Source organism: Nyctereutes procyonoides, unplaced genomic scaffold, assembly GCF_905146905.1.
Source record: "Nyctereutes procyonoides isolate TBG_1078 unplaced genomic scaffold, NYPRO_anot_genome, whole genome shotgun sequence".
Classification (NCBI taxonomy): domain Eukaryota; kingdom Metazoa; phylum Chordata; class Mammalia; order Carnivora; family Canidae; genus Nyctereutes; species Nyctereutes procyonoides.
The window spans coordinates 20,999,456-21,026,243 of NW_026575034.1; the positions used below are offsets into that span (position 1 = coordinate 20,999,456).

At 43.0% G+C, this 26,788-nt stretch overlaps 1 long non-coding RNA gene across 1 annotated transcript in view; it reads left to right on the plus strand.

Annotated features, from left to right (window-relative positions):
• Nucleotides 1-26,788, plus strand: part of LOC129504797 (uncharacterized) — a 49,212-nt gene that overhangs the window by 13,328 nt on the left and 9,096 nt on the right. The window contains exon 2 of the long non-coding RNA XR_008663423.1: nucleotides 1,036-1,317. This is a non-coding gene — a long non-coding RNA (uncharacterized LOC129504797). The remainder of the gene's footprint in view (nucleotides 1-1,035; nucleotides 1,318-26,788) is intronic.

Below are 26,788 nucleotides of genomic sequence, written 5' to 3' on the forward strand. Positions count from 1 at the left end.
GTTACAACAGGCTAGCACCACTCCTATAAACTCATACCCAGACGCCCCATGTGAACTCCAGAGGAGCCAATTACCAGAGGTGAAGGAGGATGGATGGAAAATGGAAGCACTGTTCACACCTCCTTTCATTATTAAAAGTTCCCAAGCCACAGTGCTGGCCTGAGCTGCATATCCAAGGCTCAGGGGGAAATTTTGAATTGGAAATGTTTTTCTGTTTGATTTAGGCAAGACTGAATCATTTTAATACACGGAAGTGAGCTTAGTTGTAATGATCAATTCAAAAGTGTTTTTCTATCTGAAAGTACACTGTCAGTCTGTGGGATTAGCTCAAGATTATCATGGGAGGGGTGGTGTGAGAAGCGGTTTTAGTACAGCATGTGTGAAGGCTGTGTTCAGAAAGAAAGCTGAGGCATATTTGTGCTCCACTGAATTCAGTTCATTAGGTAAATCATCCATTACTTCTGTATTCATAGGCTATAGTTGCAAAATTCACAAAGGAGAAAACAGTACATTGTTTCTTTTGCTTAGTAAGGTATCTTTTCATATCAACAGGCAGAGAGCTAACTTCTGGAGAGTTCCAGGGAGCCAATGAGTCACATGGGCTTGTCACTGTATTCTGAATGGAGGGTAAATGCCCAGAAGCAGATGAGGGTTGAGGTGCTCCATCTGCTTCAACTTGGTACTGTACTGAGAAGGATGCTTGGGCCTGAGGCCACAGCAAGACTTCCTATGCATCTTCTCCCCTGGCCATCCTTCAGTTAGATTTAGACTCTGGGATGGGTCCTCATCCGGGATCACAGCCTGGCATGAGGCCCATCTACACATTTTCATTACTGTCTCTAAAATCATAATACCCAAGCTTTTTATTTAGAAATCCCTATGAATAAATGATTTTTGATTACTCATCCTCAAATGTTCCTTCATTACAAATTACATATAAACTTACAGTCAGTTTTTCTTTAACAACTTAAGATATAAATTTGAGAATGAAATAAAAATAAATAACAGTTCTAATATCTTATTCTTCTATCTCAGTAGATTGGCCTGTGATGTGTATACTCTGCTACCCTAGAAGAAGAATCTAGGTCTGACTTGAAAACAGAAGTGGAGAAGGAGTGTGCTCCATGTGGGCCTGCAAGTCCTAGGAGAGAAGAGACTGGACTGTGGTTTGGCAGACACTTCATCACATCTCACCAACTGAGTTATGAGTTCGGTGAGGGGAGAAAGAGACCAGAAGTATTCTTCTGGTAGAGTTTTATCTTGGAGAATGGAGCAGAATCCTTCCTCTCCATGAAAACTTAAAACTTAAAGAATGAGGTAATAAGCAACTTTTGAAACTTAAAGTTAGTGTAGTATCCACTATCGTGAGCTATCTGGGAATATTTTTGTGTATGTGTTTTTTTCCTTTCTGTGTGTTCCAGCTTTAGACTGGGGTGGGCAAATCTGACTTGTTGCCTTTTATTGGGACAGACTATGAGATAAGAATTATTTTTTACATTTTTAAATGATTAAAGAAAAACCAACAGAAGAGTGGTATATTAGGACATATGAAAATTATAGGAAATTCAAATTTCAATATCCATAAAGTTTTATTGGGAAACAGCTACCCTTACTTATTTATCTATTGTCTGTGGCTTATGTTACAACAGAATGGTAGAGCTGAGTCATCACAACAGAAACCCTATGACCCTCAAACCCAAAGTATTTGCCATCTGGCCTTTTACAGGAAATGTTTGCTGAGCCCTGTGCTAGACAGTGAGAATAGCCATATTATTTCAAGGAAAATTAGGGTTGTTGTAATAGTAGGAATGCAAATGGAAGTAAAGGGCTGCTGTTAAGAGTGGTATGTTTGAATCTGGTATATATGTTTATTTTCAATTAAGTTTTTTTTTAAAGTTTATTTATTTATTTATGATAGTCACACACAGAGAGAGAGAGAGAGAGAGACACACACAGGCAGAGGGAGAAGCAGGCTCCATGCACCGGGAGCCCGACGTGGGACTCGATCCCGGGTCTCCAGGATCGCGCCCTGGGCCAAAGGCAGGCGCCAAACCGCTGCGCTACCCAGGGATCCCCTCAATTAAGTTTTTGAGAATAAAATGGAAAAGGAAATCAAGGCATAGACTTTATGTCATTACAGTCATAGAGAACAGAACAAGGCAGGTAATTTAATTCCCCCCTTCTTGCTCTGGAGAAACCAGAAAAGGACTTTTGGGACTTCTGATAGTGAGCAGTTGGTGGTAAAAGATGGACTGGGAGTCTGGAGGAGAAAGTCAGACTGGGGGGGAACTGTTATGTCAGGGTCAGCATCAAGTGGCTGAGCAGCCTCTCCTACTATCCTCAGGAGGCCATTTACCTAGTTGAAATTCATAGATTCAACTAGCACAGAAAATGGGAGAAAGGCTATTTGAGGACATTAACAATCTTAGTGTTCTCTCCCTCTCTGGCATCTTCAACCTCTCCTGTTCAACTTGAAAGTCCAATTGACACTCCTTCTTTAAAAGTGAAGCAAATATAAGCAAGAGAAAACAAATGCAATCCCCTGTCTGGACCTAAACTGATGTCCAATTATCCCCATTTCTCTGCTCTCTTAAACAGGGAGCATCTCAAAAGAGCTCTCCACATGTGCTGTCTCCACTTCCTCACCTATTTGTACTTCAAAACATTCCTAGCTCGTCTTGACCCCACCAATCTACCAGAACAACTAAGGCACTTATGACCTCCACATTAATAGATCTAGTGGACACTTTTCTGTCTTTCTTTTCTGGATCTGGACTTATGTGATTACTCTGTCTTCATGCATTCCCTTCTCTTTGCTTCTTTGACACTTCAGTTTTAGCTGGTCTTTCCCACCCCTCCCTCTCTCTGTTCCTTCTCAGTCCCTTGCAATGTTGACTTCCTCTAGGTGCTGCAAACATGAAGTGATGTGGTAACATATGCTTTTCACCCATTATCTGATATTACTGAGAGATAGAAGAAGCTTGGTTGTAGAAGCCACCTGCTAACCCAGCCTACAATCAGTAGAGGGTTCAAGATGCAAGGAAAGTAATCTGGGCTGAAAAGCAAAACATGGTTCTGCTCTTAGCTTCAAATAGCATCAAAAACTCTAGATCCTATCTGAACACTCAGTTCCTAGTATTGCCCTTTATTGAGATGGCCTTCCTGGCTTTATGCTCTTTCCCCTTAGAACACATAAGCAACCTGTAATATACTCGCATTTTGCCCTTAGTGGGGGTGCAAGAGGGAGCTTCCTCTTAACTAAGGCAGCTAATTTCAGCCTCTATCACCTAAAAGTATGTGAAGTCATTGTCTAACATAAGGATATATCCCATAACTGGGCCTCCTGCCTGCCTGGCTCAGACCTTTATTTCCCCTATTTTCTTGTCTTGCTTAAATCTACACCAAGAGGCAAGGCAAGTATATTATTTTCTGCAACAGTTTTCTTCTTTCTTAAAAGAAGTTTTTTTTTTTTTAATACCTCTTATCTATTCCTCCCTTGTGACACTGTATGCAATGTTAACAGTAGCCAGTAATGGACTTTCTTTTGCTTTTTATCTGCTGCAGAGCTCCAGCTAAAGGCAAGCCTCCTGCTTTAACTTTCCTGCTTTAACTTTTGTGTGCTAAAGTAGATACTTCAACTACTCAAAGACTCATGGAAATCACTGGAGCTGAGGTCAGTATGTCCCGCCTCACTGGAAAGTTGGTTGCTTTCCAAGTCCTGCACAGCTGTGCAGTATGGGCAGGGCAGGTGACTGACTAGAATTTGCCAGGCCTGTCATATCCTTTATGTTGAAATCTTCTTTGTCCCTCATGCCATTTCTTTGGATTGGAAATATTCAAATTCTTATTTTCACTTACTGCAGTCAGAATTTAATGCACACAGTTTGGAGGGAGTGGGGAGTAAAATCAGATTCTGGAGCTGAGCTCTAGTATCTTAGCGACTAAGAATGGAAGGAAGATGCCTTGAAGTAGAGAATTTATTTATTTATTTTAAAGATTTTATTTATTTATGAGAGAGAGAGAGGCAGAGACACAAGCAGGCTCCATGCAGGGAGCCTGATGTGGGACTCGATCCTGGGACTCCAGGATCACACCATGGGCCAAAGGTAGGCGCTAAACCACCGAGCCACCCAGGGATCCCCCAAAGTAGAGAATTTAATCAAATTATCACAACACGACCCTGAGGCAGGTAGTGTTATCATCCCCAGTTTCCAGGAAACTTAGGCTTGGAGAGATTTAAACTGACCAGTAGAATCAAAACTTGGGACTTGCTTCCAGGTGTCCAAACCCCTGGCCATGCTCTCAAAGTTCTAATGCATGCCTCTCTGTGTCCATATTCCATTGTGAAAATCTTGCCAGCTAGAGACAGGCCATAAAATGTCAAGCTTTCCTCCCATTTAGAAAATAGTTGTAGATATCAGGATGCCACGTAAACCTATGAGAGAGTGTGCCCTGGGACTGGACATCATTGAAAAGATGGGAAATGTATGTGGTATTCCAATGTCTACCAAGAACAAAATGAGTAACATTAATACAAGCAAACAAAAAAGGCCTTTTTTTCTACTCCTTGGCTGGGTAAGAAGATAGCTGGAGTTGTAATAAATGACAAAGGAGGTAGTCTGAAAACTTAGCTTAAAAATGGAACTTTAGTTTCAGTTTTTCAGACAGATCCCTATCACTGTAGTATGAAGACATACGTGAAGAATGTGGTTGGCAGTTGGTGATTTGAGGAAAATGAGAACGTTGTGCTATGGACAGCACAAAAGCCAATTGATTAGAGAAATATAGTTAATAATGTGGGACAATTTTGGATTTATAGGACTATTATTCTATTTCCATACTTATATATTAGGATAAGTAATATTAGCTGCTTTAAGAAACAGTCTTAAAATATCAGCGACTTAACCCAATATGGATTTACTTTTGGCTTTTGTCACTGTCCAGTGTGGATCTGCAGTGAAAGAGAGGTGAGGGGGATGTAGGTAGACAGAGTTTCTATTACTTTCAGCTCATGACTCCTAGAATTGCCTGGATATTGAAATCCAGGCAGCAGCTGGGGATGTGGGTAGTAGGAGTAGGAAGAGAGAGAGAGAGAGAGAGATGATCATGCAGATGATCTAGGCTTGGAAGCAGTTTTCATGAGGCACCAGCCTGGAATAGTGCCTGCTGCTACTGCTTAGATTCCCTTGGCAGAAAGTGGGGCAAAGAGGAGGCCCAGGGAGTCTGTGGACTAAAGAAGGAGAGGAAAACAGGGATCTTGCAGAGTATTATAGTCTCTGTTAAATATGTAACCCTTCAGTGCCGGGGCTGCTTAATTTTTTTTAAAAGATTTTATTTATTAGAGACAGAAAGAGAGACACAGGCAGAGGGAGAAGTAGGCTCCATGCAGGGAGCCTGACCTGGGACTCGATCCAGGGTCTCCACGATCAGGCCCTGGGCCGGAGGCAGCGTTAATCCGCTCAGCCACCAGGGCTGCCCGGGCTGCTTAAACTTATCTTGACATTCCCTCCTTGCTCTCACCTGTTCAGTGTCTTCCCCATAGAAGCTCAGAGACTATGTGGAATTGTTGAATGACTTAGTGCTAGAGCTTACATAAGAATTCAGGATTCTAATTTTTAGTTTGGTGTTCTTTACCACCTGTATTTACTTGACTCAGATTATAGAAGGGGACTGTTCAGGGAAGGGAGAGGTCAGTGTGGGCTAAAATGATCAAGAAAGCCTCCAGAGGAAAGTAGTACCTGAACTGGGCCATACAGTTTATATAGGATTTGGATGGGCTGAGTAGAGGAGCAGTACATTCCAAGCAAGTTTGAAGACAAAGATCTGGTATCTCTCCAGAGATCTTTTGTGCATATAAAAATAAATACTTGGATTGCCTGTCTCCTAACAATATTACCATAGCAAAGCATTATATTTTCTAATAGGATCAGATAAAAAATGATATTTCAGAGTTGTTTTAGTTTGTGTTTTTTCTTTTTATAAAGTTGATCATTTCATATTTAGGGCCATCCATATATACTTTTATTGGAACCCTTTCCCTTGCCCATTTTTCTGTTGGATTATTATTCTGTTGGTATTATTATGATAGATTTCTAGGAGTTTTTAACATATTAGAGAAATTAGGCATTTGTCATTAATATGAGTATGTTTTTTCCCCCCCAGTTTGTCTTTTCTTTCCTGGTAGTTTTTTTAAAATGCAGAATCTCAATTTTCTGTTGTTAAAATTTTGATCTTTTCTTTTATGGGTTATGAATTTTGGTACCTACTTAGAAAGATCTTCCATCCTCCAAGATATTTTTTGCAAAAATTCTGTGCTTTTTTTTTTCTGAAGGGAGGAAGTAGGGACCATGGCCACGTGGATCTGGACACAGACCCACTGGCAGCACTGCCGACCCCAGCCAGTCCCAGGCACCAGAGGACACAGAAAACTTTGATCCCCCGAATTGTTGGGTCAGAGCAGGGGCCTTGCTTATAGAAGTCTGAAGGCCTTACTGGAATGTGGAGATTCACTTCTCACCAAGGAGGAAAAAAATAAGATAAGGGAAATCTAGCTGTCTACAAAGTGATAAGGAAGATCTGCTGGCTATTCTGGGAATTTTGGGAGCCAGCTTGACCCAGAGCCAGGCATCTCTGCCTCTCCTGAGAGGCAGGTGATCTTGTCTATGCCCACAGCCTCACATACTTCTTATGTGTTGATGAGTTCCAGATTTATATCTCCAGTTCTCACCTCCAAGCACAGGTATCTCTGACTTAACTATCTCTAAAATGGAATTTGAGATCTTTCTTCCTGAATTTGGTACTGCTCCAGTCTTCGCAACTTGGGATTAGGTGCCCCAATCTATGTAATTATTTGTACCAGAGACTTGAAGTCATCTTTGACATTCATCTCTCTTATCTCTAAATTTTATTCGTCACCAAGTCACATCTATTTCTCTTCCAAAATCTATCCTAAATCCTGCTGTGCTGCTAATCATCTCTGCAGTTACTGTTTTAGCCAAAGCTGTATCATCTGTTGTGTAGATGACTTTAAGTTTTCCTAACTGGTTTCCCTTCATCCACCCTTGCCCCCAACCCCGTAGTCTACTTTCTATAGCCAACTCTGTCCAAGTCTATTTTCTCCCTGTCTTTGCCTACTGTTCGTGTTGTGCCCCACCAGATGGGTATGGAGTTCTCTCAATAGCCTGGCTCTCTGTGCACTGTATACATCAGTTCCTTTTTCAAATACCTTCCTATCCTTTGACCTTCTGGAAGACTCCTATTTATCCTTCACACCTCAGCCCAAATGCCCCTTCTGTGCTGCTGTCTCCTGCATGCAAACTCCTAACCCCTCCTTTAGGTGATTCCCAACACATGTAGAGGCTCATTTAATGCTTGTTTGAATGAAGAGATGAACTTGAGTGGGATAAAGACCAAGGAAGGAAAGGCCTGACTCGTGTTGGAGAATGGAAGAAAGGGAGGATGGAAGAGTCAGTGCTAGAGCCTGGGGTAGGTGTCAGGCTGGTGGGATGCTGGCCTCTCTATGGCAGGACCATGAGGTGACAGAGGTGACGGGGGCCTTGTCTATGATGGGTCTGTGTGTGTGTGTGTGTGTGTGTGTGTGTGTGTGAAGCGACACATATATATGTGGCCTGGTGTTGAGGGGCCAGTAGAAGTGAGCTTCAGGTGATAATGGATAGGCTGCCCTGCTATGGACTCTAGTCTTCTCAGGCCTGAGTGTCTGGGATGGGATTCATTACCCCTGCAGAGTCCAATATCCTCATGAGACCAGGGCATAGCTGTGGCCACATCTGAAGCAGGGGCCAGGAGCAATGGCAAAAAAAAGATAGAAAGCCCTGGTGACCAGAAGCCTCTGTTTTGGAGACTGCAGAAGGAAGGAAGATAGATGAGGGAAGCAGATAGGACCTGCCTGGCTTTTGGGGAGCCAGCAGCTTCCCAAAATGCCACTCGATATGCCCAGTGGGCTCTGAGTAAGGGTCTCTAGATAATGACATGCAGAGAGTCCTGAATGGGGGGGTTCTGGGTCACTGAGGGGCCCTGGTCTCTGGGAGTCATAAGCTATAGGTCCTGGTCATTGAGTAGCCTGAATGTAAGGCCAGGTCACTGAGGGAACCTATGTGAGATGCCATGGTCACTGTGAGACTTGAGCAAGAGGTTCTGGTCATTGAAGCCAAAGTGAAGGTTTCTAGTCATTATGGGGCCTGAGTGAAAGGCCCTGGTTACTGGGGACTGGAATTAGGGGTTGAGTGAAGGGCTTGATCCCTGGGACCGGGGGGCCATGGCCATTAAGGGATATGAGAAGGGTCCTCACTGCAGTCTTAGTGAGGACTTTGGTAGCTGGGTTCTTAAGGGGGAGGCCACTCCATTAACCTTGAGCTGAGGTACTTGGGGAAGGCTTCCTAGTGCCCCCAATCTACCCAGCGCACTCTGTATGTTCTGGGTCTGACGAGCATGAGTCACAGTAGCCAGCAGATGGCACTGTGGCCCCATGCAGCCTGGACTCGGAGAGGGGCAGCTGGCAAGCAGTCCTTGGGGTGAAGCTCAGCTGAGACAGGCTCAGCGGCAGCCTCCACCAGCTTTGGGAGCTGCAAGACCTGGGGGCGGGGGGGCATTAGGTGGATTCCAACCAAACTCCCTGGGGTGATGGCCCAAGGCAGATCCCCTGGAGGCAAATAATTCCGTGCTGTGCCTGTTCCAAACCCCAGCAACCAGGACAAGCTTGGTTAGTAGTTCTGGAGTACAGAACAAAAATCTGATATCTGGCCTAACACACTCAGATGCACTTTCACCTCTGAATTGGCTAAGCTGTCCCAGTCCACAGATCTAAGACACACCAGAATCCACCCTGAACATTAGCGCTATTGTTTCTCAGAACATCCGGTGCCTTGTGAAACCCAGAGAGAATTAGAGTCTGTTCCTTGCCATAGCCAGACTTGTCACAGCCCAGAACTCATCAGTACTGCATATTCCAGGACCAGTCACATTCCAGAACCATGTCACATGTCAGGGCTTTGTTATACCTCAGATATAGTCAATAGAGCAGGGCTTGTCATCTTTGAATAAGGGTACATCCTAGGATCTTGTTAACAACACAGAGCCTGTCCTGTCAGCACTTTGCCAGTCCTGTCACAGCCCATGCTTGGCCTTGAGCTGTGACAGTACTGGGTATGTGACTGAGCCCTGAAATGTGCCTGAATTTGAGTGATACAGAGCCCTGGGCTGTGACTATAGCCACGGTGTATGGTAAGTAGGCCACAGACTTGCACCTTTGAGTTTGGCCACCGTCAGCAAGTATTCGTGACCAGCGTTCATAGCCATCATGGTGACAATTGCTATGGAGGATACAGATAAAGTAGTTCTCCTCCAGCTATCTGTGGGGAAAGACCAGTTTTGTTTTTTAAAATCTCCACTTTGGATCTATTGTGGACTGACAGACACTTTTGTAAAATAGAGTTAAATTGCTCAAAAAATGAAATTGGAGAAAAAAACACAAAATGTAAGCCCACACTTTAAAAAAATCTAAGTTTCATTTTGAAATAATTTTAGTTTTGCAGAAAGTTGCCAAGAGAGTGTAGATGCTATGTAGCCTTCACCCAGCTTCCGCTAAACTACCATCTTGGATAACCCAGGTACATTTGTCAAAATTAACAAATTAACATCAGTATAGTATAATTAACTAAACTATAGACTCTTCAGATTTTAGCAGTTTTCCTGCTTTCTCTGTTTCAGGATCCAAGCCAATATTACTACACTACATTTAGTGCACGTTTTATTATTGGATTCAATAATCATTCTGTCAAATTGCTATACAAGTTTCTAAGCACTTATTCTTAATTTCTGAACTTATCTCCTCATGGGCTGGTACAAAGAATCTGTGGCATGGCACTGGTCCATAGGCCACACTTGACAGCACTAGTATGAAGAATAGTTACTATATTTACAGTGGCACAGCAGGGGAGTGAGAAGGGTAGGAGGCAACTGGCATGAAGTTAGAGCAGAGGGTACAAAGGAAGATGGCAGCCATATAGGTGGGCCTTGCGCATGGCCTGCTTTGAACAAGATGGTGGGAATGGTATGCTTTTGGGAAAGAAATCCCAAAAGACCAGTAAGGCTGTGGTTCTGCATTTCTGTGCATTGCACTGAAGCTTCAGTGTAAATGTCTGCAGCAAGCAGCAGGTCCTGATGACTACGTGTGAGCTCACTGAGCTATAAATGTGTCTGGGTAGAGAATGTAGGACTTGAAAAGACAATGATGTGTATGGTCCCAGGGATTCCAAGGTCTGATCCAGGCCCCTGCCAGTCTATGGACTCTGGTGAGTCTGTATAGGGTTAGGAAGACTCAGGTGTAGGATCATGACAGGAGACCAGGAAGCTCAAGGGTCCAGGGATGGCTGCATTTCCCCCGAGGAAGGAAGATACCAGGACAAAGTGGCTTTCCCCTTGCTTCAGGGCCTCCGTTCATCCTGAATGTGTTGTGATCTGGGCCCCCAGCAAGGGTAAACACTTGAGCGTTTGTCTCCCCTTATAGGCAGTGAGGTAAATAAAGAATGCAACCTCTGGGAGGGTTCTGAGAAGGAAATGAGAAATGGTTCTTAGAGGAAATGGAAATGTCTTGACACCTGCATGGAGCTGGAGCTCCCTTTTCCCTCTGTTCAGCACAGCCAGCTAGAGTCATCAGTTTCCTATCTTCACCTTTTCCTTTTCCTCTAGGAGTTGGAATCAAAGTTCTAGTAGGGGTGGTCTAGCCCAGGTCCAATCACATCCCAGATTCTTCCTACCTCCTCCTCTTTGCGTTAGTACCACTCATCTCTCAGGTGTCAGGAGAAAGCCCCCAGGCGCCCTCTCTATGCCTTCCCTCCATCACCTCCAATATACACGGGTTGCTGCTAACCACTTTCCACACTTTATCATCATTGCTTATTTGATTGTGAGAACAACAGTGGCAGAAACCCTGCCTGTCTTTTTATCCACTCTGTTTCCAGCACCCAGCAAATGCTGGCCCATAGTCAACATTTGACCAGTATTTGTTGAATGAATAATTGTGAGGAAAATATGTGATTTCTTTAAACAATTTCAAGCGGAATTAACAGGGAGTAATAGAGAATGCACTGTTGAGTGTCAAAATAATTGTTGCTTGGAATTGAAAAGGTTGCCTGGAAAAAAGATGGCTCTGATACATATGAGTTCAATATACGATAAAGGTGGAATCAGGAATCACAGTTAAAGGAACAGATTATTCTATACATGGTCTGGGAAAACCGGATACCATCAAAGAAAAATCACCTTTTCCTCACATTGTATAACAAAAACTTTCCAGATGAACTGAAGAGCTTTAAAAACCTCAGAAACACTAAACTATTTATCACATCTCTGGAAGGAAGTAAATTTCCATCTTAGAAGCAAAAGAAGCAAACAGCAAGGGAAAGGTTAATTGTCTTGACTATAGAAGTATTTTAAACTTTCGCATGTTAAAAAAAAAAAAGGCAACCCAAATAAAAAGGCAAACTAGGGAAATATTCGTAGTCAGCTGCCACAAGAACTTCCATAAATTTATTTTAAAAGAATATACTGAGGCCCCAGTGAATAAACAGAGTATATAGCAGATAGATTAAGCACCATTCTGTGGTGCTTAATCTGCATAGTTAAAGATCACCAACCCCTGGAAGGAGAGGTCCTTAGTGGTCAAAAGAGTCTGGGAAAACTTGACAGGTGAGGTGGAGTGTGGGTTTATTCATACAGATATGGATTGTCAGAGCTGGAAGGAAGAGATGCCACACATTTGGGTGGCATTTCCTGCTCACTAGACTATCCTGGCTTCCCTCTTAATTTGCAGGGGTTTTGAGACCTAGAGCTGGATAATCTCCCTAGTGTCTCTCCAGCCACCATTACCCATCTGTAATGGAAACAGCTTTCTTCATGGGGACAGACCACTGTGGAACCTCGGGGAGGTCTAGCAGAGGGGTGTTCTAGAAGGAGAATTCTGTGTCCATGAGGGTAGGGAGCTGGCCAAGGACTCTGTCCTGTCCTATCCTCTCTACAGTCTTGGAGCGTTCTGACCTAAAAACCAGCTGCTTGCTTACCTCTACCCCAGCTCCTAACTGGGGTTGAACGGCTTGGATATTTTGGTTTTGTTTTGTTTTTTTACAACTCTTCTGGAAATGTAGGCAAAACTTTCTTTAATTCCTCTGAGTATAACTCAACTAGCATTATAATTTTAGAGTCTTTTCATTATATGACTTTTAATAAATATATTTTAAAAAATTATGCAGGCAATACATATTCATTTGAGAAAGTACAAATATAGCTGGCATTTCTGAGAGTTCTTCTGAAGAATAAAGGGGAAGAGAAAATAGAAAACAGAAATAGTTCACCACCAGTTAGATTTCCAAGGACAGCATGCTGGTCCCGCAGTAAGGAGATGCTGCTCTGCCATGAGGCTTTCCAGGCACCTGGGCTGGCTTCCTCTCCTCCCAGTTCCAGACCTGCCTAGCTTTGGGCACCTCCATTCCTTTACATGGGAGGGGTCTCCTGATGTCATTGTTTCCTCCAGGACACAAAACCCTGATTCATACTTGCAGCTCTTTCCCTCTGGCCTCCCACTCAGCTGTCTTCCCAGTCTAAGGAACTAGACTCATTCTTAGCCATGTGCATCAGCCATTCTCAATCTTTTCTCCACCCACCACGTGTGATGGATGGCATCCATATTCATACACGCTCTCAAAGGTTAAACCCAATTTTATCGAAACCTGGACAGGATTTTTGCAGGAAATGAAAGTTGGTGGTAAAAATAACTATTACATCTCAATGCAATACGATGACTTGAAATTGGCATGACTGTTGGTATGTTAGCAATCTGCCCACTCCTGGCTACTGTGCATCTGGCACAGGCCCTGGAGAAGAAATTCCTGGGTACTGGCTGTGACACCACCTCTTTTTCTCCCAAATTAGTGAGGATGACATTATTATAGGGTTAGCCTTAATAGTGGGTTACCACTGAGCCTCATGCATATATTTTATAGCAATTCTTGTGTTGCACTGTGTGTGCATTTTCCACATTAAACTTTTTTGTTAGTTGTTGTATCCCTTGTACCCAGCACAATGACATTGATCGGTGCACAATGATTGAACAGATAAGTGAAGTCCTCTTGCCCTGACTCTAAGAAACCCAGTCTTCCCTTTGTTCCTCTCTCCCCACCCAGCTGGTACTACCAGCAGCTCGGGCTACATTTTCTAAACTTAGTTTGCTTTCTTGTTTGGCCTGTTGGCACAAGTCTTGTATTCCAGCCCTGAGTTGTTGACCCTATTTCCTGGGCTCCTTTACCCACATTTTGTCTTTTCCAGTCATCAGGAGCCCTGGAGATATTATTAGGGGCTTTATTTAGAGTGCAAGATTTCTCTAACCTTCTTCCCCTAGCAGGAGCTCTAGGTTGGCTCTCCACCTACATTTTAACTCACTGACCGTATACTTATGCTTTTTCCACTTCTTTTATGATCACCCAGAGCGTGTAGCACAGGCCTCGATATATGTTAGGCCCATCCCTTTGCAGTATATATCATACTGCTTATTAAGTAAGTAACTGTATAGTTTATCTAACATCTCTGTCTCCTATTTGGAGGTAAAATCCATAAGGACAGAAATTCTGACTGTTCTAGTCACTGCTGTATCCCGAACATCTAGCACAGGCCCAGTACATAGTAGAGTTCAATAAAGATGTATGATAGAGGGGGTGCCTGGGTGGCTCATTCAGTTAAACATCAGGCCATGATACTCAGGTCATGGTCCTGGGGTCCTGCAATTAAGACCTGTGCTGGGATCCCTGCTTGTGGGAAGCCTGCTTCTCCCTCTCCTCCCTGCCTGTGTCCCCCCACCCTCCCAATAAATAAATACAATCTTAAAAAAAAAAAGATGCATGATAGGAATGAATGAATGAGTGAATTGAATTGACCCACAATGACTTTGATAAACAGGGGATGGTTCTGTTTCTTTGAAAAGAAGGCTTAATGTTTGTTGAAGGATCTGTTTGTGGAAGGGGAAAACAGGCCTTGGGGCAGTTGGTGACGAAGGGCAGTGATGAATGCTTAAAGTGACTCCATGGGCAATTTGGCCAAGTGCTGGGGAGCCTGCTTGGGCCAAAATAGAGGGAACAAAAGGTTCTGGGAGGGTTGGGAATGGGAGTGGGATTGGTGAGTCACAGTTTCCTATATCCATCTCACCAGTGTCTTCCATGATCATATTTACTTTGGAGCACGTACTATGTTCCCAGGAGATCTAGGGTAAAAGTAGAAGTTGGTTTGTTTATTTGTTACACTGTTCATGTGAATTAGTGTTTGGCGGCAGTGTTTCAAGGAGGGTTATTGCTAATCACTTCTGATACATGTGGGCTGGGGCAGAGATGGCCACAGTTGGCCTTTGGGGAGATTATACCTGGGATTTACCAATTAGCCCAGCAGGCTTACACTTCCTCATGAGACCTTGGTCCAGCTGTGGTCCCTGTCTGGACAAAGGATCCAGGGACAGAGCAGGAGGCAGAAATCTTAGAGGCGGGGGGCTTTGACAGCTTCTTCGGGGGACCAGAGGGAAGCAGAAAGTAGATGGGCAGTCTGAAGGGACTGCCTAGCTCTTGCTATGCTTACTAGACTTTAATTAAGGCCCCTTGATCTCTGAGCCCTGAGTGATGGGCACTAGGCCCCTAAGGGAATGGAGCTGAATCAAGACTGTGAAAGGTCTAAACACATTAAAGATTGTGGTTGGTCTCCATATGTCATTCAAAGTAAAACAGTTAAATCATAAAATAAGTTCAGTAATACAGGTCAGGTTTATCCTGTGATGGTCATATTGATGCTTTTCTGCAAATATCAAATTCTTTTTAAAAACTTTTTTCAGTTTTGTTTTGGTGGTTCTTTTTTTAAAAAATATTTATTTATTCATGAGAGAGAGAGAGAGAGGCAGAGACACAAGCAGGCCCCATGCAGGGAGCCTGACATGGGACTCGATCCCGGGTCTCTAGGATCAGGCCCTGGGCCAAAGGCAGTGCTAAACCGCTGAGCCACCCAGGCTGCCCGTGTTTTGGTGGTTCTACTTCAGTAACATCACCCCTGATGAGGAATGTGAGGGAGAGAGGCCTGTCACTGAGAGGCTGAGCAAGGGGCTAAGGGCATGGAAGGAAAAGCTTGACTGAGTGAAACATCTCTGAGGGTTCTAGCCACCCATGGGGTTGGCCTGGGATGTTGCCACTGAGGCCTGAGTGAGGGTCCCCAGTCCCTGACAGTGCCAGTGGTGGGCTTTAGTCAGTGAGGGGTGTAACAAAGTGCCTTGGTCAGTGAAGACCTGAGGAAAGGTTCCTAATCTCTGAGGTGTCTCTCAGTAGCCCTGCTTACTGAAGCTTTTGATGCAGGCATCTAGTTACCAGAGCCTAAAGGAGAGTCTTCTGTCATAAATTCCTGAGTGTGGTCCATGGGCCCTAAGTGAGAATCTCTACTCCCTGAGGGGACCAAGGAGGATGTTTGGGTCATGAAATTAGGGTCTCTGCCTTCAATGCCCTGCAACGGTGGATTGGGCATCCTGGCTTTGAGAGGTTTGAAGAAAGAGCTCTGATTAATGAGATACAGCTGAGTGTCTTTGGCCAATAGGAAATATAAATAAGGCCTCAATCAAGTATGGACTTGTATAGGGGAAAACTTCCCACTGTGGGGTCCAGTAACAGCTTCTATGGCCAGATTAAGCCAATGTGGCCCTTAATTCCTCTTCACCTTCCTCCTTCAGCTTGATCTGCAGATCTTCCAGTCACCAGTAGATGGCACTGCAGCTTCACACGAGGACAGGGCTGTGGCTGGAGTCCCAAGGTGGGGTCCAGGTGCAAGCAGGTGAGACAAGAGACAGGGAATTAGTTGCTCCTCTGACCACATTCTCTGGAGGCAGGGAGGAACCAGGCTATGATGGCCCAAGCAATCCCCTAAACATAGGCCACCTAGAGGCCAAATCGTCTTAATCACCAGGCCAACTAAATGCCCTGTGACTTTTTACATTTGATTCATTTATACATTCATTTGTTCAGCAGGTCTAGTACCTGATAGAGTTTGTGCTGGGCACTGAGGGAGGATACAAGGGTGATTAAAGCAGATTGCTCTTGTTGAGAAACCCATAATATTGGAAGTGAAACATTAATATAAACAAACTAATTGTAACACATATAATAAGGACTGCAATAAGAATGTACCCAATGCTGTAAAAGTCCAGGGAAGGAAAGAATATAGAATTTGGGGAGTTTGTGAATGTAAGGGAATAAAGAAATGACATTAAACCAGGGTCTCAAAGTATGATCAGTGTTTTTGATTGTGAGGCACCAATGGGGGAAGGTTGGTGGAGTAGAAGCAAACATGTGAATAAAGACGTGAGGTGTGAAAGACCATGGGATGTTGAGGATCATAGTGCACTCCAAATTTCTACAGTAGAGAAAACAGGGTGAGGATGGGCAGAGAGGGTGGTAAATAGTAGGGATGACAGATACATAGGTGGGGGGGATCATTAAGAACCTTATATCCTATATTTAGTTATGGGTTATGGCTGTTCAATGCATGAAGAATCAGGAGAGTTTTCAAGTAGGCAGATGAATTTCAGGTTTCTGTTTAATTCCCTAGTGGCCAAGATGTGGGGTGGCTTAGAGGAGGAAAAGACTGCATGCAGGAATCCAGGTAGGCAACCAAGTTAGAATTTATGAGGGTTAAGTGAAGAAGGGAGATAGGGAGGAGAAAACAGATTTAGGGTATTTAGGAGGGAGGATGAATAAGATTTTGTGCCAAAGTAGATGTGAAAAGTTAGGAAGAATGAGGAATTAGGAAAATAATAAGTGTGAATATTTACTGAGCATGTAACACTATCTCAGCCATCATGACAATGCTCATAAAGTAGGAATAATTATCCGCATTTTCAGATGGAGAAATGAACTCAGTGAGGCTATGTGATTTGCCGAAGGTCACAGCTGGTTATGTCCCCAGCCTGGTTTTCCTGTCTTCAGCCTTGTCCCTCTACAGACCACCCTTCACACTGCCACAAGATAGAGCTTCAGAAAATCCTTCCTGAAAACCCTCTGGTAGCCCTCTACTGTGTATAGGATAAATTAGACAAAGCACTTCACAGTTGTATATAAAGTCCTTGTCTATCCAGTCCCGGCCACCATCAACCTTTCCACACCCATTCTAAGGATCAAGCAGACTGGGCTGCTGGTAACTAACTCCCTAAAGGGCCTACCTCTCTTGCCTATATGCACTTGTATATGTGGTGTGTTGGGGGTGCACACTTCACATGGAAACCTAAGGTATACTGACCCTCTGCCTCATCTGTACCTATCTCTACCCTGTTGCCTGACCAGCTCCTACTTAGCCTCCAAGTCTCAGCTTAAATGTCACTTCCTTAGTGACTTCTTAGCCTTTTATGACTCACCCTCAACCCCATGAGGTTAGGACCTTGCATAATGTCCTGTCCCAGCATTTCATAACATTTATCACAATGATAATTAAGTAATTATTTTCATAACTATTGATATAATATTAGTCTCTTCCACTAGACCCTCAGGCTCTTTAACAGGATGGCCCTAACAGGAATTAATTGCAGCTTTTTTTGTGACAACAAAAATGCCTGACTTGCAGAAAGCTCTGCAAAAGATACAGATGTCCTTTGGAAGATGGGAGTGTCCTTACTCATAATTATATTTTAATAACCATTTTCAAAATGTTGGCTTCCTGATACCAAGATTCTTTTACTACCCAAGTCAGGAACATTTCCGCCAGGGAGTTGTAGTAATAATTTCACTAAATTGGAAACTGGAAATTGGTCATTTTACATTTCTAATGACACACAACAGAAAGGGAACAAAAAGCGTCCTAGTGTTGTCTAGGATGATTGATCTTGATGACCATTAAAGAACAAAAATTCAACTGAGTGAATCTGAAGATCTAATTGGCCTTATTAAGTGATTCATGAATCCCATAGTACCCCATCTAGCAAGTGTTAGAGAGATCCTCTGAGAAGTTGTACAAAAATACAAGATTTGTATAGGAAAGAAGGTGTGGCAAGACATTATTAGCAGAAAGAAAAGAAAGGATTGTTTTAGGGAGAGTCACCTTCCCTTAGGGGGAATGACAGGGGGTCTTACCCTGTGGATTAGCTGTCTTCCTGTGTGTGGGAGCATGGGGGGTGTATGTGGGGGAATTGAGGGAATCCATGTGACCAATATTTCCTTGGTGCTGACCAGAAAATTTCTGGCTGGCTGGTTAAAATTACATTTCTATGGGAGATTGAAATTGCAATTGTAACTGAATTCCAGGGGTTTGCCAGTTGGGGGGCATCAAACTGAACATAACCCAAGGAAATGTGTAAGCAAAGAACTTTTCATTACTTGTTACAAGTACGGAGACAGGAGATAGCTCTTAGAGCACTGTCTCCCTGTGGGGTTAGCACAGGAAGTTTTTATTCAGCGTGTTAGTGGGCAGGACAGAACTTAGGCCCTTCTGGTTCAACTGGACATGCCTAGCATGGCAACATTCTAGTGCGTACATCATACAACATACATTTTAAAAATGGTGGAAAACTGCTGTAGAAAGAGATCCTAGTATTATAATGAACTAGAGGTCAACTTCAGGACAACTCAGGGGGTCTTTTGTACAGGTCCTCAGCTCCAATCCGGCTCAAACTGGCTCAGAAAGGAGATACCAGGCGAGACACACCTTGCAAGGGGTTATCAGGTGAAACACCTAGTTGGGCACCTCCTTGGCTGAAACTGTAGGTTCTGCAAAACAAAATAGTTCTTTCTCTGCTTTTTCCCTTCCCCTCCTCCCTTCTGCTGATAGCTTTCAGCCCTCTTATTTGAGTAACTTCTCATTGCATCCTGGCTAACACAATTAGGTTACTGTTAAGACCTGATTTGGTGACTTGGCTTAAGTGACTCCATTTTGGTCCTGTGGGTTTTTTTTCTTTTTTCTTTTTTTTTCTCTTCTTTTCTCCAGTCTAATGCCACAGTGTTTATTCTATCCATCCTTCTCTTTTTCCTTGTTTGTAACATATTTCTTCGACAGGAGAAACTGCTCTCGTTATCCACATTATAGATACATAATTGATCAACCTTAATATACACATCATTTCAGAACTGGTAATCAATATCATTATGAGGAACAAATCTTAGAAATACAGAATAGGGCCCATGGGTGGCTCAGTTGGTTGAGTATCTGCCTCCAGCTTGGGTCATAATCCCAGGGTCCTGGGATTGAGCCCTAGGGTTGGTCATTTTCAGGCTCCCTGCTCAGTGGGGAGTCTGCTTTTCCCCCTCCATCCACCCTTCCCCCATCCATGCTCTCTCTTCCTCTCTCAAATAAATAAATAAAATCTTTAAAAAAATATAGAATAATTTATGGACAGTACTTTTGTATTCAGTCTTATAGTATCTGTTCAAAATAGAGTTTTCCAAAGTAAATTTAGTTTCTTTCACATCTCTTTCATTGTAGATATGATATTTATTTGTTAAACTGATAGGTTCATTTGCTACAGTTTGTATTTTAATTTGTATTCACTTCACTACCTGAGGTATTAATTTTTCCCTTCAAATTTACAGTAATATTAACTCTTTATGGTATACAGTTATATAGGTTTTAGCAAATCCATAGGATTGTGTAAACATCAACACAGTGGTGATTGAACATGATCCACACATGAACAATGATCTAAAGTGTATAGTTCAATGCATTCTGACAAATGCACACACCTATGTAACCTGTACTTCTTTTTTTTTTATATATATATACTTCTGTCAAGATATAGAATATTCTCAGTTGGTCAGCCAGCAGGAAAGGTGAGCTAGAGGCTGAGCAGAGGGTACTCCCCAGTATATAAGTATTGATGAAAGTGTGGAGCAGGTGGACTGGGGTAGAAATCCTCAGGCAAGTGGTGTGTGCCTATGGTTTTCTTTTTAACATAGCTATTGGAGAAAAAGTGGTTTTCCCTCCCTCTCAGGCATTTGTTTCATCTGGAAGGAGTTCCTTTGGAGTAACACTCTTGGTCTCTCTCCACAGAAGAGAAGTCAATAACTTATCTGAAAATGTGAGAAAAACAAACTGGGCACATTGGTTCAGCTCCTCCATGTTTCTCTTTGACAATCAGACTGACCACAGTCTCGTGTATTCTGTAGGATGTTTTCAAGGGACTTGCCCCAGCAGGGAGACCTTAGTTTTCCAGGATGTCACTGGGTAGGTAAGCCTCTATTTCTAGGGTTCATGATTAGAAAGTTTATCCAATTATATAAATCACCTTCTTCAATATATTTATATTGTAATAAAAATAGTATATTGACTTCTACCTTTTAATTGGTTTTGAACTGAGGAGAGGGAAAGCGGGGGCTATTTACTTAGGATCCACAGAACCTCAACATCCAATTCACTGGATCAGAGGCCTAAAGAAAAAAACAGGGAGTAGAATTTGGGGATCCAACTAACATGTGAAGAGGCTTTTGGTGAGGCCAGGATCCATAGCTTTAGGTATGGACCTTAGTAAGCATGTATTTGTATTTGTGACTGCGTGATTTGTGGTGGCTTACATGGAGACATGCAGCAGGCTTGTTTATGGATGGAATTGGTTTTTATCAGTTGTAACTGGATAGGCAACTTCAGGTTTTTAGTGCTAGGTATGGGGGATTTTCTCCTTGGTGGATCTTCACAACTCTTGGGACTTTATCCACAAGTGAGGATCTGTTTTTATTGATGCAAGGCTGGGGGTTGGCTTTAGGACAGGGGCAGGCCTTTCCTGCCTTCAGCCAAAATGCCTCTGTCTCAGTGCATGTAGGTGGGCCTCAACATTTGTAAGGGTAAGATTGAGGCAGACACCACCCTGGGCCAGGGTGCTAGGGGAGTGGGGCAGGTGGGAATGGCTCAGCTGACACCAGCCTCAGCAGATGCCTGCTACACAGAATCTAGCAAGCATGTGCTGGCCACATTGCTCTCAGAAAAGGCATGGCCACAGTAAAAGTGAGAGCCTTGGGTATAATGGTTGCAGTTTACCCTTCAACTACACAGCTTTTAGACTTAGCATTTGTGCATGGGCCACATAGGGGCCACGCAGAGATGCTCATGGGCTGCAGTGCTTTAACAGAAGTGGCTGAAGCAAAGCTTCATTTGTGGAGAGGCCTTCTGTATATGAGCCTTTTAGGCATGGGGAGGGTGCACAATTGTTTACTGGTTGTGTTATTTATCAGACTGTTCCAAACTTGATCCGAAACAATGCTGTTTTGAACTTGTCTCACCCAAGAAGGGGAACCATGGAGAGATGAACCTCCTCTTACCACATGTTGAGAAGACCAGAATGGATGAATAAAAATGGGAAAAGGAGGATGCATCTAGGTCTAATTACTCTTAAAGAAGGTATAAGAACAGAGTAAGATGTCTGAATTTTTATTAGCTCAGAAGTTAGATTAGATTAGATCCTAAGTAAATCTAGAAAGAGAAAAAAGTCTAGATTTCAGAGCTAACTGGAAGGACTCCCTCAAAAGGATTCTAAAATTAGGAAACCATTAACAGGAAGCTTCTCAAAATGAGAGGGATCATAGTATAAGCAAATTATAAAGTTGTAGTTTACTATTTTTGTGTGCTGGCAGTATTCTATTGACTTTATCAGTTTATCTAGAGATTAGTAGCCAAGAATATTCCAAATCACCTCCATGAGTTTTTGACTATAGTACCCTCAACTGCATGGGAATTCAAAACACTTTAAAGAAACAAAAAACCAGCATAACCACAATGCCATTATGGCACTCAAACTTATTTCTTTGATATTATTTAATGTTCAGTTAGCATTAAAATTTTTATTTATTTATTTAAAGATTATTTATTTATTTATTCATGAGAGACACAGAGAAGGAGAGAGGCAGGCAGAGGGAGAGGCAGGCTCCATGCAAGGAGCCTGGCGTGGGACTTTATCCTGGGTCTCCAGGATCACACCCTTGGCTGAAGGCAGCGCTAAACCCCTGAGCCACCCGGGCTGCCCGGCATTAAAAAATTAATTTAGCGTTCAAATTTCCCAGATTATGTCATAATCTTTTTTAACTTCTTTTTAGAATCAGAGTCCAAATAAGATCCAATCATTAGTATTAGTTTATAAGTTTCTTAGATCTCTTTTCATCTATGTATTTACCTTCCATCTTTCTTCTCTTTGAAATTTATTGGCTGAGGAACCTGAGTCATTTATCCTGCATAATGTCTCACAGTATGCATGAATTGCTTAAGTATCATTGGCAATGTTTGTCTCATATATTGCTGATGAATTAGTAGTTAGATCTAGAGACTTGATGAGATTCAGATTTGATTTTTGATTTGACCCCTTGGGGCACAGTGGTCATTTCTCTGGTAAATTTGGAAAGAATGAATTGGGTATGCTCAACACAACTCCTCTGGCTCTTTTTAGCCAGACTTCCCCAGGATATATACATTCTGCTGTCCTCTTCCATGAAGTGAAATTCAAAGGGGTCTTCCTTAGATGGAGTGGAGGATGGAGTGGGGAGCAGGGAGAGCTATAGTTTTCTTGCACAATCTATGAATGAGTGGGCTAGTTTCTCTAATCCTGGGGTTTAGGATCAAGAAGCCCAATTACTAAGTGATAAAGCCACATCTGTCAGTATCAACTTTATCAGTAGTGTTGTTATTTTGACCTCTCATTTACCTTATTCTTTTGGATTATTTCTCAACTGATTCAGAACTCGGGCAGAGAACAGGGTGGGTATTATTTATTGGAACCTCTAGAATCTACAACCACTACCAGGGATAAATAGACTAGCTACCTGTGTTAGACAAGCTTTATGCCTGCCTTGCCCACAGGTCCTATAAGTGTTGGCTATATTTACTGTATTCATCTTACTCACCCTTGGGCAATAGCTGATTGGATCAGACCCAAAGCTACCAGTTAGATGCTCATTCTCTTTATCTTTCAGGAAATTCTACTAAGACACAGTGACTTTAATAATTTGATAGTAGGCACTCGAGCTGGATTGGGAGAGCCATTTTCTGGCCCTGTGCATTGCTGAGAGTAGGCACAGAGAGTCAGCTTCAAGGAAGCAGCATGGAGTAGGCACACAGAGAGGATTGGAGGTTAAGAGATCAGGAGACCTTTGAGAATCAGAGGGAGAAGACTGGCTCTCTGACCTCCTGATTCTAGTCCTGAAGGTTTTTTTTTTTTTTCTTAGAGTCTGTGAGATGTTTACTTCACCCTATGTTGATGAGATGGAGGGAATTATACTCATTGGATTTGCTGAAGAGACAACACTGTAGTTTTCTAGAAGAACTGTCAGGACAGACTCACTTGAGGCAGAAGGCAAGGAGTCTCAGTATGAACAAAACATCTGCTGGAGCTAGGAAGAACATTTGCTTACTCTGGAGAGAGTAAGAGTGCATATGTGTGTGTGTGTGTGGTGGGGGAGAGGGTAGTCTGTGACATTGATGTGACACTTTCCATGACCAACCCTCCAAAACTTCAGAGTTCTGATCTTTTGAAATAGGAATTTTCAATGTTCATAGTGAAAATTGATGAAGAGGGATCCCTGGGTGGTGCAGCGGTTTAGGGCCTGCCTTTGGCCCAGGGCGCGATCCTGGAGACCCGGGATCGAATCCCGCGTCGGGCTCCCAGTGCATGGAGCCTGCTTCTCCCTCTGCCTATGTCTCTGCCTCTCTCTCTCTCTCTCTCTATCATAAATAAGTTTAAAAAAATTAATAATAATAAAAAAAAGAAAATTGATGAAGAGGCTGTACTTGACACCCAGTGTCATTTGGAAGAATCAAGGCAGCACAAGGGAGTGTAGGAGCCCTGACTCTGTGTGTGTGTAGATGGGGGGAGGGTAGGGGGGTAGAAGTGAATCAGAGTGTATAGAACTTTGGGCTTGAAATCAAGGTTTAGAACCGATTGTAACTGGATGATATTGGGTCTCTTGGAATGTGAGCCTCCTTTACTTCTTTTAGAGGGCAGAGTCCTGTAATCTACACAAAGACCCCAGAGCTTTGGTCATATTGCTGCTCAAATTTGTCATTTCTGCCAGGCTATTCTATCATGATGGTTATTTCTCCCTGCCCTCAGCATAGCCTGTCACTACCAGGAGCTCCTCATTACAGCCCATTTTAGGTCTCTTTCCAGTACATTAAAGGAAGAGGTGTTTGGGGCAGATCTTTTTCCCTTTTTCCCCTCACAGATCTTTTCCTCTCATCTCTCCCAAATTACCAACAGCATAAATAGTTCAATGCAGGTTTCTTCACTGAAGAGTTGAAGCAATTTCAGAAGGGAGAGACAGTGTTAAAGAGGGGAAGGATAAAGTGCTCCGAACCTTTTTTTTTTTTTTTTTTTTTTTTTTTTTTATGATACTCACAGAGAGAGAGAGAGAGGCAGAGACACAGGCAGAGGGAGAAGCAGGCTCCATGCACCGGGAGCCCGAACGTGGGATTCGATCCCGGGTCTCCAGGATCACACCCTGGGCCAAAGGCAGGCACCAAACCGCTGCGCCACCCAGGGATCCCCTGCTCCGAACCTTTTATGAAACTTTTTCTTTAGTTCTCAGAGGGATGGTATGTACAAATCTAGATCCTTCAGGCTCCCTGAATTTTAGCTGGACAACTTTTTCTTCTTCATGGATCTTCTTTTAAAATGTGTCCCATTTGAAAACCCACCAGTTTCCACACCAATCATAGGAAAATCCAATCACTTCTTGGATCTTTTCTTTCTCCAAATTCACCATCCTTCTCCCACCCCCAACATCCCAAGTCTCAATGTGCCAATTTGAGGTAAGCCCCTAGGATGTTAAGCCAGTTCAAAATAATGGCCGCTGTCACCCAGGTCTTGCAGAATTTGTGCATATAGGGGAGGAGAACTTGTGGCAGGGTGGTGGGGGCGGGGGGAAGGAGGGGAGCAGAAGAGCTTCTGGGTCTGTAGTTAGTTGTGGATTTAGATCTTCCTGCCAGATTTCCTTTTCCATATTCCTACATGTGTGAGCAGGAATTGTGTCAGTTCATTTGATTAATAGAATTGTTATATTAGCTCATCCACTGCTCCCAGGAACAGACATTAATTTTTAGAGAGTACAATCTAGACTCATATTGAAAAAGGATATATTTCCTCAATTAGAAGGACATCTCGCCTTTTTCCCAGAGTTAGTGGGCCCCATTATTGTTCAGAAAAGAGGTCTGGTTTCTTTCCTGCTCTGCCTGGGAAGCTATTGAAAGAATAAATAAGCTATATTATCCTTTAATGGCTCCTCCCTTTTGTTAATTCAGGAAGGGCTCCAGACTCAATAAATTGTTTCAATAGTCTGCTTTGGGAGCTGGGGTAGCTGCCAATTTTTTTTTTTTTAAATAATAAACCCACCTTCATTTAAATTAACCAGGATAGTTTCTGTTCCTTGCAACCAGAGAAAGGGGTTCTGACAAGTAGGTTTGCAAGCGGTAGAGCCTCAAAACAATGTGGATACTGTCTCCAGCATTGCCACATGTTGTCAAGTGGTAAAGATTCTTTCATCCTGAGAAGAGCAGTTTGGTGAAGCCTGGCCAGCTTGAGTGGGCTTTTGTTTATTGAAAAAAAAAAAAAAAAAGGTGAGGCCTGCATAGGATCCAATATAACAGAAGTCTGGAGAAATATGGGTAGAATGTGAGGAACACCTAGCATGACTTCTTATCCTGCCATGTCTGGTAGTAAAAGCAAATTAAAATATTAGCACAATTCTAGGCTAATTCATTAAGGGTTCAGACTCTTCTGGTATGAAGGTTTGGGTCAATTCACCTAGTAAAGAAACTCTAGCCAATGTAGGTACTGGTTAAGAGCCTAGGCAACATGAGATGCAATGTAGAAGAAGATGGACAAAATAAAGATCAGTTTTACTTTTAAAATTCAACCATCAGTTTATCATCCAATTGGGATGGATTTTAATTTGAATTTATATTTAGCTTATATTTATTTTATTTTATATATACTTTTTAAAGATTTAAAAAATTTTTATTTTAGAGAGAGAGAGAGTGTGTGTGTGTGCACGGCAGGGGGAGGGGCGGAGAGAGAGGGAACTAGACTCCCCGCTGAACATGGACACTGAGGCACAGCTCATTTCCTGATGCTGGGCTCAATGATCTTTTTTTAAAAAGATTTTTATTTTTTTATTCATGAGAGACACACAGAGAAAGGCAGACACATGGGCAGAGGGAGAAGCAGGCTTCCTGTGGGGAGCCCGAAGCAGGACTCGATCCCAGGACCCCGGGATCACAACCTGAACCAAAGGCAGATGCTCAACCACTGAGCCACCCACGCATCCCTTGATGGTCTTCTGATGCTGGGCTCGATCCTAGGACCCTGAGATCATGACCTAAGCCAAAACCAAGAGTCTAACGCTTACCTGACTCAGCCATCCAGGTGCCCTTGTATATGTTTAACTCAATCTGTTTTCTGAACTTTTAACTCTAGTCTTAACCAACTTCATCTTCTCTCTTTCTTTCCCTCTTTCTCATAGTATTTGACATTTAAAGTCTTCCCAGATTATTTTGCCCTCTCATTCTAATGGTCCCTGATTGACTGTAAGGATGTGAGAGAGAGTCCTTGACTTGGCAAACACAAGCTTCAGTCAAGGACTCTGTAGTGCAGGCCACTTTCTGAGAGTTGTGTCAGGTCTTTCTGCAGCACCTTCCCTAAGATCCAGGTCCCCAAGGTTTGTGCACTACATAGGTAAGCAAAGGGTTTCCCTATGGCTATTGCTTTCAGTTTCAACCAATACACTATGTGTTGGCCTCTTGAGGC